The 12,998-nt window shown below is 39.5% G+C and overlaps 1 pseudogene; it reads right to left on the bottom strand.

Moving 5' to 3' along the window:
* Window positions 1-3,873: 3,873 nt before the first annotated feature.
* Window positions 3,874-5,045, bottom strand: LOC138434574 (large ribosomal subunit protein uL3-like; annotated as a pseudogene).
* Between the last annotated feature and the right edge of the window lie 7,953 nt (window positions 5,046-12,998).

Genomic DNA, 12,998 nt, shown 5'->3' with positions numbered 1-12,998 from the left:
CCATTATCCCTGTTGGTCACGATCACATGTTTTCTTTTGTCTTCTAGTTCACCTACACACATTTACCAGTACTAAAAACAGTACAGAAAACATATACAATCTGCATATTTATAATGCATCTAATATCCAATGGTTCCTAGTTACATTACTTTTTGTTGCTGCTGCTAAGTCGCTTCAGTCGTGGCCGACTCTGTGAGACCCCATAGACGGGCAGCCCACCAGGCTCCCCCACTCCCTGGGATTCTCCAGGCAAGACACTGGAGTGGGTTGCCATTTCCTTCTCCAATGTATGGAAGTGAAAAGTTTAAGTGAAGTTGCTCAGTAGTGTCTGACTCTTAGCGACCCCATGGACTGCAGCTCACCATGCTCCTCTGTCCATGGGATTTTCTAGGCAAGAGTACTGGAGAGGGGTGCCATTGCCTTCTCCGTTACTTTTTGTTCAGTTCAGTTCAGTTCAGTTGCTCAGTCGTGTCCGACTCTTTGCAACCCCGTTAATTGCAGCACGCAAGGCCTCCCTGTCCATCGTCAACTCCCGGAGATCACTCAAACTCACATCCATCGAGTTGGTGATGCCATCTAGCCATCTCATCTTCCATCGTCCCCTTTTCCTCCTGCCCCCAATCCTTCCCAGCATCATAATCTTTTCCAGTGAGTCAACTCTTCACATGAGGTGGCCAAAGTACTGAAGTTTCAGCTTTAGCATCAGTCCTTCCAAAGAAATCCCAGGGCTGATCTCCTTCAGAATGGACTGGTTGGATCTCCTTGTAGTCCAAGGGACTCTCAAGAGTCTTCTCCAACACCACAGTTCAAAAGCATCAATTCTTCAGCACTCAGCCTTCTTCATGGTCCAACTCTCACATCCATACATGACCACTGGGAAAACCATGGCCTTGACTAGATGGACCTTTGTTGGCAAAGTAACATCTCTGCTTTTGAATATGCTATCTAGGTTGGTCATAACTTTCCTTCCAAGGAGAAAGTATCTTTTAATTTCATGGCTGCAGTCACCATCTTCAGTGATTTTGGAGCCCCCCAAAATAAAGTCTGACAGTGTTTCCACTGTTTCCCCATCTATTTGCCATGAAGTGATGGGACCAGATGCCATGATCTTCCTTTTCTAACTTTTTGTTAGTTGGTGCTTATTCACCCAACAGTGATGGGCCAGAGTATCAGAGCATTCAGTAATTTTCAACCTCTGCTCTGGCCACACCTAGTGTTTTGAGACTGAAACATAGTACGTAGTCAATCCTATTGATTAAATCAGCATAATACTTATATGTCTCTTCCAAGTGATTATAGTTTTAACAAATCAAGAAAAAGCCCCTTCCCTGTCTTACATTATAATTTTATGAGAGTTCATTTATTTATTATATCGTTGTAGCATTTTTTAATTTTTCTTATACAGGAAATTTTTCAATGAAAAAAATACACTAACTCAAAATATAAACATGTGAACAATTGCTTTTTTATTACTTATGTGCTCTCTTATGATGCAAATCCTGATGTTTTGTTTTTTTCTTCAGAACCAACCTGGTCTTTTATTAAAAATCCAACTCAAGTCCATATACATTTTCTTCCATATTTTTTATAACAGTGGAATTGGTTTCATTACTAAGTTGGATAAGGTCACATTAATTATTTTTAAGTAAATACCTTATTATTATAAAATCTCCATATAATCATTTGGAAAAAAGCTATATCAATCTCATGTCCCAACAATTTAGTTAATTTACCCTTGAGAAATTGTAGCCCAGGGAGGATGAATGACTAATTCTAGATCAAACAGTAAGTCAGGAAAAGTGCCAGAACTAAAATTGTATATTCTGTCATCCAAGTGTCATATTCCAGCTCCACTCCCTAATTCAGAGCTCACTGACACTTCATGTGTACATACAGTAGATGTTGGTGATACAATCACTATTTATGTTCAGGACCAGATCCCCCCAAAATCAGTAGAATCCCTTCAGAGGGACTGTTTGTAGAATTGTAATGGGAAATAGATGAGGAAACAGTGGAAACACTGTCAGACTTTATTTTGGGGGGCTCCAAAATCACTGCAGATGGTGATTGCAGCCATGAAATTAAAAGATACTTTCTCCTTGAAAGAAAAGTTATGACCAACCTAGATAGCATTTTCAAAAGCAGAGACATCACTTTGCCAACTAAGGTCCGTCTAGTCAAGGCTATGGTTTTTCCAGTGGTCATGTATGGATGTGAGAGTTGGACTGTGAAGAAGGCTGAGTGCTGAAGAATTGCTGCTTTTGAACTGTGGTGTTGGAGAAGACTCTTGAGAGTCCCTTGAACTGCAAGGAGATCCAACCAGTCTATTCTGAAGGAGATCAGCCCTGGGATTTCTTTGGAAGGAATGATGCTAAAGCTGAAACTCCAGTTCTTTGGCCACCTTATGTGAAGAGTTGACTCATTGGAAAAGACTCTGATGCTGGGAGGGATTGGGGGCAGGAGAAGAAGGGGACGACAGAGGATGAGATGGCTGGATGGCATCATGGACTCAATGGATGTGAGTCTGAGTGAACTCCAGGAGTTGGTGATGGACAGGGAGGCCTTGCGTGCTGCGATTCATGGGGTCGCAAAGAGTCGTACACAACTGAATGACTGAACTGAACTGAACTGAATAAATGTATGGACTCTGGAGCCAGCCAGCCTACATTAAAATTTCAGTTGTGCCTTCAGTCACTATAAGACTTCAGTACTTTATTCCTCAATCTTCCTGTGGTTTAGTTTCCTAAAATTTAAAATGAAATAATAATAGCACTGATTCAAGAGTTTTATATAAAGATTATTTCATGCAACTGCCTGGCAAATAATAATAGAAAGGCTGAATTAAAATGGTGACTGATAAATAAATAGCTACTGTTGTTATGGCCATCCAGTTTCACATACACAGTAACAACATTAAAGCTTTGATTAAATATTATAGATATAAAATAGAATTTAAATTTTTTTTGTTTTTCAAAATTTTCTGTGAAGCAAAATATCGAGTTGCCAGATTTAATTCTAAAGGAGGAGTAACCTTAGTCATATTTTATATTAACTGACTCTGTGTTAAGAACTGATATTTGAACATGCTGTGCAATCTTTTAAAGTTTCTTTTTTTTTGAAGTATAGTTGATTTACAATGTATTAATTTTGGCTATGGGCTTCCCTGGTGGCTCAGATGGTAAAGAATCTGCCTGCAATGCAGAAGAGTTGGGTTTGATTCCTGTGTTGGGAATGTTTTCTGGAGAAGGGAATGGCTACCCACTCCAGTATTCTTGCTGGGAAAATCCCAGGGACAGAGGAGCCTGATGGGATACAGTCTGTGGAGTCACACAGGTGGGACATGACTGAGCGATTTCTGTTATATAACCAAGTGATTCAGTTATACACACACACACACACACACACACACGCCAAAGATTTGATGCTTTTGAACTGTGGTGTTGGAGAAGATTCTTGAGAGTCCCTTGGACTGCAAGGAGATCCAACCAGTCCATCCTAAAGGAGTCCTGGGTGTTCATTGGAACGACTGATGCTGAAGCTGAAACTCCAATAGTTTGGCCATCTGATGTGAAGAGTTTACTCATTTGAAAAGATCCTGATGCTGGGAAAGATTGAGGGCAGAAGAAGGGGATGACAGAGGATGAGATGGTTGGATGGCACCACTGACTTAATGGACATAGGTTTGGGTAAACTCCAGGAGTTGGTGATAGACAGGGAGGCCTGGCGTGCTGCGTTTCATGAAGTTGCAAAGAGTTGGACATGACTGAGCGACTGAACTGACTGACATATGTACTTTTTCATTTTATTTTCTTTCTCCCCCCCCCACCGGAAAATTATTTTATTTAGATTCTGCCAGCTGTACAATCTGTTTTATTAGGCCCCTTCTTCCTTTGAAATTCAGTCCTTCTCAAGTGGTCCCATGAAGGCTTTCTTTTCCTCACAGTATGAAAGCAGCCATAGCCAAATTTGGAGGTGGTGTCAATAAACTTGAGTTTGATCTCCAGGACTTTCTCAGAGTGAGCACTTGCTTCTTGGTTCCCACCACACAGCCTTTGAGCATGACAAGTCACTGGTCACTTCACTGTGTGGATGAAGCCTTCTAGAGGGTTGATGCTCTTGTCAGAGAGATCATAATCAGTAGAGGCATTTTTCATGATCAGTTTACCATCCTTAATGAGGTAGCCCTGGCCAGTCTTGTAGATCTTCTTGTTGATCTCAGTGCAGTGATAGTATCCTTTCTGCCCAGCCCAAGCCACAGAGAAGGCCACCCGGGCAGTATGCTATGCCCCAATACAGGCACCCTTGCACAACCCTCATTGGATCTTATGGGGCAGCTTCATAGTGTGCCAATGGCTGGTGACCCCTTTGTAGTCTTTGCCTTTGGTCACCCCAATGACCTCAGTCATTTCATCCTGGCTAAGCAGTTGGTTCACAGGGACCTGCTGCTCTAGCCTCTCACAGGCCCAGTCCAGTTTTTCAGCCACAGTGCCTCCATTCACCTGAATCTCCATGAGGTGGGCCTTCTTCTGGCACAGAGGAAGCAGGAGCATCTGGGTGAGGGCAATGACATGGATGACCTGGAAGTATTTCTTCTTGCTACTGAAGTCCCTTTCAAGTTGCTTCTTGCCATCTACATCCTGCCACTTCTTGCAGTATTTGGTGAAGGCTTTCTTAGATTTATGCCAATTCTTATAGAAGCTCCTTTTGCACTCATTGCTGATATGCTCAGCAAAGATGGTCTTAAGGGTCCAGAGGCTTCAGGGTGTTTCCACATAGCCTACGATGCCCCAGTCAACATGTGGAGTCTTCACCATGGTCACAGCCTCCACAACTTCCTTCTTGTTCACCTTGGACCCTGGCCTATCGACCTCCCTCTCAGTGTGGGTCATGCCCGCCTTGTAGCCAAGGAAGGCAGTGAGGTGCAGGGGCTTGGAAGAGCCATTCTTGGGGAAGCTCCTCACCTTCCTGCGGTGCTGGCTACTGTGCTTCTGAGGCAGGAAGCCCTGGGACTTGTGCCTGGGAGCAGAGAATTTCCTGTGAGACATCCTGCCCATTGGAAGCTGCCAGTAGAGCTCATATTATTTTCCATTATGTCTTATCACAGAATATTCAATAGAGTTCCCTGCGCTATATAGCAGGACATCATCATTTATCCATTCTATAAATAGTACTTTGCAATCCAAAACTCCCAATATACCCCTCCCCTACCCCAACCCCTCATAACCACAAGTCTATTCTCTGTTTCTGCAAGTCTGTTTCATAGATAAGTCCATTTGTGTCATACTTTAGATTCCACATGTAAGTGTTATATGGTATTTGTCTGACTATTTTACTCTATGATAATATCTAGGTCCATCCAGGTTTCTTCAATTGGCATTATTTCATTTACTTTTATGACTGAGTTGTATTCCACTGTGTGTATGTACCACATCATCTTTATCCATTCATCTGTCAAAGTTCATTTAAGTTTTGTCTGTGTCTTGGCTATTGTGAATAGTGCTGCTGTGACTGTAGGAAGGTATGTATCTGTTTGAATTAGAATTTTGTCCAGGAGTGGGCAAAACATATTTTTTTGAGTGATTTTATTTTATTTTTTAAAATATAAATTTTTTCATTTTAATTGGAGGCTAATTACTTTATAATTTTGTATTGGTTTTGCCATGCATCAACATGAATCTGCCACGGGTGAACATATGTTCCCCATCCTGAATGACCCTCCCTGTACCATCCCTCTGGGTCATCCCAGTGCAACAGCCCCAAGCATCCTGTATCCTGCATCAAACCTGGACTGGCAATTCATTTCATATATGATATTATACATGTTTCAACACCATTCTCCCAAATCATCCCACTCTCACCCTCTCTCACAGAGTCCAAAAGACTGTTCTATACATCTGTGTCTCTTTTGCTGTCTCACATACAGTGTTATTGTTATCATCTTTCTAAATTCTCTATATATGTGTTAGTTTACTGTATTGGTGTTTTTTTTTTTTTTTTTTTTTTTTTCTGGCTTACTTCACTCTGTATGATAGGCTCCAGTTTCATCCACCTCATTAGAACTAATTCAAATGTATTCTTTTTAATGGCTGAGTAATACTCCATTGTGTATATGTACCACAGCTTTCTTATCCATTCATCTGCTGATGGACATCTAGGTTGCTTCCATGTCCTGGCTATTATAATACAGTTCTGCAATGAACATTGGGGTACATGTGTCTCTTTCAATTCTGGTTTCCTTGGTGTGTATGCCCAGCAGTGGGTTGCTGGGTCATAAGGCAGTTCTATTTCCAGTTTTTTAAAGAATCTCCACACTGTTCTCCATAGTGGCTATACTAGTTTGCATTCCCACCAACAGTGTAAGAGGGTTCCCTTTTCTCCACACCCTCTCCAGCATTTATTGCTTGTAGACGTTTGGATTGCAGCCATTCTGACTGGCATGAAATGGTACCTCATTGTGGTTTTGATTTGCATTTCTCTGATAATGAGTGATGTTGAGCATCTTTTCATGTGTTTGTTAGCCATCTGTATGTCTTTTTTCGAAAAATGCTGTTTAGTTCTTTGTCCTATTTTCTTGATTGGGTTGTTTATTTTTCTGGAATTGAGGTGCAGGAGTTGCTTATATATTTTTGAGATTAGTTCTTTATCAGTTGCTTCATTTTCTATTATTTTCTCCCACTCTGAAGGCTGTCTTTTCACCTTGCTTATAGTTTCCTTTGTTGTACAGAAGCTTTTAATTTTAATTAGATCCTGTTTGTTTATTTTTGCTTTTATTTCCAATATTCTGGGAGGTGGGTCATAGAAGATCCTGCTGTGATTTATGTCGGAGAGTGTTTTGCCTATGTTTTCCTCTAGGAGTTTTATAGTTTCTGGTCTTATGTTTAGATCTTTAATCCATTTTAAATTTATTTTTGTGTATGGTGTTAGAAAGTGTTCTAGTTTCATTCTTTTACAAGTGGTTGACCTTTTTTCCCAGCACCACTTGTTAAAGAGATTGTCTTTTCTCCATTGTATATTCTTGCCTCCTTTGTCAAAGATAAGGTGTCCATAGGTGTGTGGATTTATCTCTGAGCTTTCTATTTTGTTCCATTGATCTATATTTCTGTCTTTGTGCCAGTACCATACTGTCTTGATGACTGTGGCTTTGTAGTAGAGCCTGAAGTCAGGCATGTTGATTCCTCCAGTTCCATTCTTCTTTCTCCAGAATGCTTTGGCTATTCGAGGGTTTTTTGTATTTCCATACAAACTGTGAAATTATTTGTTCTAGCTCTGTGAAAAATACCGTTGGTAGCTCGATAGGGATTGCATTGAATCTGTAGATTGCTTTGGGTAGTATACTCATTTTCACAATATTGATTCTTCTGATCCATGAACATGGCATGTTTCTCCATCTATTAGTTTCCTCTTTGATTTCTTTCATCAGTGTTTTATAGTTTTCTATATGTAGGTCTTTTTTTTTTTAAAAAAAAATTACTTTATTTTACTTTACAATACTGTATTGGTTTTGCCATACATCAACATGAATCTGCATGGGTGTACATGAATTCCAAATCCTGAACCCCCCTCCCACCTCCCTCCCCATACTATCTCTCTGGGTCATCCCAGTGCATCAGCCCCAAGCATCCTGTATCCTGCATCGAACCTAAACTGGCAATTCGTTTCTTACATGATATACATGTTTCAGTGCCATTCTCCAAAATCATCCCACCCTCTCCCTCTCCCACAGAGTCCAAAAGACTGTTCTATACATCTGTGTCTTTTGCTGTCTCGCATACAGGGTTATTGTTACCATCTTTCTACATTCCATATATATGTGTTAGTATACTGTATTGGTGTTTTTCTTTTTGGCTTACTTCTCTCTGTATAATCAGCTCCAGTTTCATCCACCTCATTAGAACTGATTCAAATGTATTCTTTTTAATGGTTGAATAATACTCCATTGTGTATTTTGTTTCTTTAGGTTAAAGTATGATAACGCATTTATAGGAGACTTGGAAAACAAAATCAGGTTACATATAGTTCCATTATATATTACAATTTTTTAAGTAGACAAAATAAGATTTTTTAGTTGGAGTTTCAATATCAAACTTGCACAAATTAATAGAATGAATATACAGAGAAGTAGAAGGATATAGTAGACCTGAAAAACACTGTTACCCAATTCAACATAATTAAGATTTATATAATTTTCACACAACAGTAGGGCACAAATTCTACTCAACTTTCCATGGATTATAAACTTGGAGACACTGGAACATATCCACAGACATAAAACAAGGTTCAAAAATTTAACAGTCTAAAGGTATTTCTAGTATTTTGCAAAACCTCCATATTGTTTTCTGTAGTGGCTACATGAGTTTACATTCTCACCAACAGTGTAAGAGGGTTCTGTTTTCTCCACACCCTCACCAGCATATATTGTTCATAGATTTTTTTTTTTTTTTGATGGTGGCCATTCTGACTGGTGTGATGTGATACCTCATAGTATTTTTGTTTTGCATTTGTCTAATAATTAGCAATGTTGACCATCTTTTCATGTGCCCGTTAGCCATCTATATGTCTTCTTTGAAGAAACGTCTACTTATGTATTCTATCCATTTTTTGATTGGGTTGTTTTTTTATTGTTGCTATTGAGCTGCATGAGCTGTTAATATATTTTGGAGATTAATCCCTTGTTGGTCACATCATTGGCAAATATTTTCTCCCATTCTGTGGGTTTTCTTTTTCATTTTGTTTATGATTTCTTTTGCTTTGCAAAAGCTTTTGTTTAGTAAGGCCCTATTTGTTTATTTACTTATTTTTCTTTTATTTCTATTGCCTTGGGAGATTGACCTAAGAAAACACTGGTACAATTTATGTCAGAATGTTTTGCCTGTATCCTCTTCTAGGAGTTTTACAGTATAATTTTCTGCTTAATTCTTTAAGCTGTTTTGAATTTATTTTTGAGTATGATGTGAGAGTATGTTCTAACTTTTTTGATTCACATACTGCTGTCCAACTCTCCTAATATCATTTGCTGAAGAGACTGTTTTTCTGTCCATTATATATACTTTCCTCTTTTGTCAAAGATTAATTGACTCTAGGTGTGTGGGCTTATTTTTAGACTCTGTGTTCTGTTCCATTTATCCATATGTCTGTTTTTGGGCCAATACCATGCTGTTTTGATTACTGTTACTTTGCAGTATTTTCTGAAGTCTGGGAAGATTATGCTTTCAGTTTTGATCCTTTTCCTCAGGATTGCTTTGCCAATTCTGGTTCTTTTATGGTTGAATATAAATTTGGGAATTATTTGTTCTAGTTCTGTGAAACAGGTAATTTGACTGAAGGATCTCAATAAATCTTTAGATTGTTTTGGGTAGTATGGCCCTTTTATATTATTCCCAGTTTAAAGGCATGGGTTATTGTTCCATTTCTTTGAGTAATTTTCAGTTTTCTTTATTAATGATTCATAGTTCTCAGTGTATAAGTCTTTCACTTACTTGGTAAAGATTATTCATAAGTATTTTATGATGCAATTTAGAAAAATTTTTTTTTCATTTTCTCTCTGATTGTTGATGATACACAATTTTCTGCTGATCATTATTTTTCTTTCTCCCTTTTATCGTTCAAATCTGAAACCTACAGATAAAAGTGTGCTTGATTCTGTTTTAAGCTTTAATTGAAATAAGATTTGAATGTCATAAAAAAATTAGAAAGCAAAACTTTAACTTTTAGCTTCTTCAGCTAAAAAACATAAGAACTCATGTGAAATTGCACCTTCTGAAATTTTGTCCAGTGGGCAATCTTGCCTTCCCTAAAAACACATGAAATGAATTTCCAAGGAGAAAGCACATTTGCTTTTACTGCTGGAATGTTGAGTTTATGAGTCAAATGGAGTCACTCAGCAAAAATAAACAGCAGCATAATGATGATTACATACAGCCTTATGTTTGTGTACCTCTGCCTTGCTGTAAGGCCTTTCACAGACTGTCTTTCCAATCTCCTTTGTACGTCTGCCAAAGACAGAAGCAGGTAAGGACTAACTTCGAAGATTGCATGTGAATAAATCACTGACATAAACCAATGACTAATTTATTTTAGGCTACATTTCAAATCAATGCCAAACCTCAAAAAAAATCCTGACATTCTGGGTTTCACTTTTACTACCTTGAACACAGGGAAAATGCTTTCCTTTTCTAGCTATTTCTGAAGTTCAGCATTGTTGGAAGGGAGGCTAGGAGGCACACAGCATGGTGGTGTGATGTTTGATCATATCTGCCTCAGTTCAGTTCAGTTCAATTGCAGTCGCTTCTGACTCTTTGCAACCCTATGGACCACAGCACACTAGGCCTCCCTATCCATCACCAACTCCAGGAGTTTACCCAAACCCATGTCCATTGAGTCAGTGATGCCATCCAACCATCTCATCCTCTGTCTTCCCCTTCTCCTCCTGCCCTCAATCTTTCCCAGCATCAGGGTCTTTTCAAATGAGTCAGCTCTTTGCATCAAGTAGCCAAAGTATTGGAGTTTCAGCTTCAACATCAGTCCTACTAATGAACACCCAGGACTGATCTCCTTTAGGATGAACTGGTAGGATCTTTTTGCAGTCCAAGGGACTCCCAAGAATCTTCTCCAACACCACAGTTCAAAAGCATCAATTCTTCAGTGATCAGCTTTCTTCATAGCCCAACTCTCATATCTATACATAACTACTGGAAAAACCATAGCCTTGACTAGACGGACCTTTGTTGGCAAAGTAGTATCTCTGCTTTTTAATATGCTGTCTAGGTTGGTCATAACTTTCCTTCCAAGGAATATGTGTCTTTTAATTTCATGGCTGCATATCTGCATCAACTCCTTATAAAACCACACTAAAGCAAAATGAAGGTACTCTTCATTACTTCAGAAGATATAGAGCATCAAAAATATTTTTTCCAAAATGGCTTATTTGACTCAGCAGCTTCATGAAATATATTCATTTTAAATTTCTTGTAGCCTACAAAAGAAAAGGAATTAACAGAGATGGAATGCTCAAACTACCGCACATTTGCACTCATCTCACATGCTAGTAAAGTAACATTCAAAATTCTCCAAGCCAGGCTTCAGCAATACGTGAACTGTGAACTCCCTGATGTTCAAGCTGGTTTTATAAAAGGCAGAGGAACCAGAGATCAACTTGCCAACGTCCGTTGGATCATGGAAAAAGCAAGAGATTTCCAGAAAAACATCTACTTCTGCTTTATTGACTATGCCAAAGCCTTTGACTGTGTGGATTACAATAAACTGTGGAAAATGCTGAAAGAGATGGGAATACCAGACCACCTGACCTGCCTCTTGAGAAATCTGTATGCAGGCCAGGAAGCAACAGTTAGAACTGGACATGGAACAACAGACTGGTTCCAAATAGGGAAAGGAGTACGTCAAGGCTGTATATTGTCACCCTGCTTATTTAACTTCTATGCAGAGTACATCATGAGAAATGCTGGACTGGAGGAAACACAAGCTGGAATCAAGATTGTTGGGAGAAATATAAATAACCTCAGATATGTAGATGACACCACCCTTATGGCAGAAAGTGAAGAAGAACTAAAAAGCCTCTTGATAAAAGAGGAAAGCGAAAAAGTTGACTTAAAGCTCAACATTCAGAAAACGAAGATCATGGCATCTGGTCCCATCACTTCATGGCAAATAGATGGGGAAACAGTGGAAACAGTGTTAGACTTTATTTTTGGGGGCTCCAAAATCACTGCAGATGGTGACTGCAGCCATGAAATTAAAAGACGCTTACTCCTTGGAAGAAAAGTTATGACCAACCTAGATAGCATATTCAAAAGCAGAGACATCACTTTGCCGACTAAGGTCCATCTAGTCAAGGCTATGGTTTTTCCTGTGGTCATGTATGGATGTGAGAGTTGGACTGTGAAGAAGGCTGAGTGCCGAAGAATTGATGCTTTTGAACTGTGGTGTTGGAGAAGACTCTTGAGGGTCCCTTGAACTACAAGGAGATCCAACCAGTCCATTCTGAAGGAGATCAACCCTGGGATTTCTTTGGAAGGAATGATGCTAAAGCTGAAACTCCAGCACTTTGGCCACCTCATGCGAAGAGTTGACTCATTGGAAAAGACTCTGATGCTGGGAGGGATTGGGGGCAGGAGGAGAAGGGGACGACTGAGGATGAGATGGCTGGATGGCATCACGGACTCGATGGACGTGAGTCTGAGTGAACTCCTGGAGTTGGTGATGGACAGGGAGGTCTGGCGTGCTATGATTCATGGGGTCGCAAAGAGTCGGACACGACTGAGTAACTGAACTGAGCTGAAGGCTGAAAGGAACATTGAAGACCTCCTTATTGAACTCTCAGATTTCATACATTGGATCAGTCTGGTGATATTACTTGCTAAAGCTCATAACTTGAGTATTTTTTTTAGAGCGCTTTGAGTCATACAGAGCATTATGCCTTCGCTCTTCTCAGCCTTTCAGAGGAGTAAAGAAGAGTGCTTCTCCATGCAGCTGTCATTCTTTTTTTCCCCTCATTCTTTGGCTTGTTCCTCTCATTTTCTCTATTAGTCTTTATATAAATAAATCCTCAATTAGCAACTTAGAGAATATTTGGAAAGTCACCAAAGAACTTGAAATTCCCCAAAATTACCTCTTGATCACATCTGTCCTAGGAGCCCATCTGATCCTCTTCCTGGAGGTCTGTGAGGGAAATAATGGCTTATCTCTCTGATTAAAAATATTTGTTTTGTTTTAATTTAACAAATGCAGTGTTGTTAATCCTTCTTCAAGCATAACATATTCCCAACTTTTGATACTCTCCCTAAACTGTCAAGCTGATCATAAACAGCGTCTCTTACCCCTAAGTGACAGTACGACATAGAATGTTACAGAAACGGAAATAGCAAGGGTGTACTGTGCATGCTAAGTCACTTCAGTTGTGTCTGACTCTGTGATCCGGGAGTTGGTGTAGCCCATCAGACTACTTTGTGGAATCTTCCAGGCAAGAATAATGGAGTAGGTTG

The sequence above is a fragment of the Ovis canadensis genome, chromosome 2 (assembly GCF_042477335.2).
Source record: "Ovis canadensis isolate MfBH-ARS-UI-01 breed Bighorn chromosome 2, ARS-UI_OviCan_v2, whole genome shotgun sequence".
NCBI lineage: Eukaryota > Metazoa > Chordata > Mammalia > Artiodactyla > Bovidae > Ovis > Ovis canadensis.
This window is presented reverse-complemented; position numbering and strand designations above follow the sequence as displayed.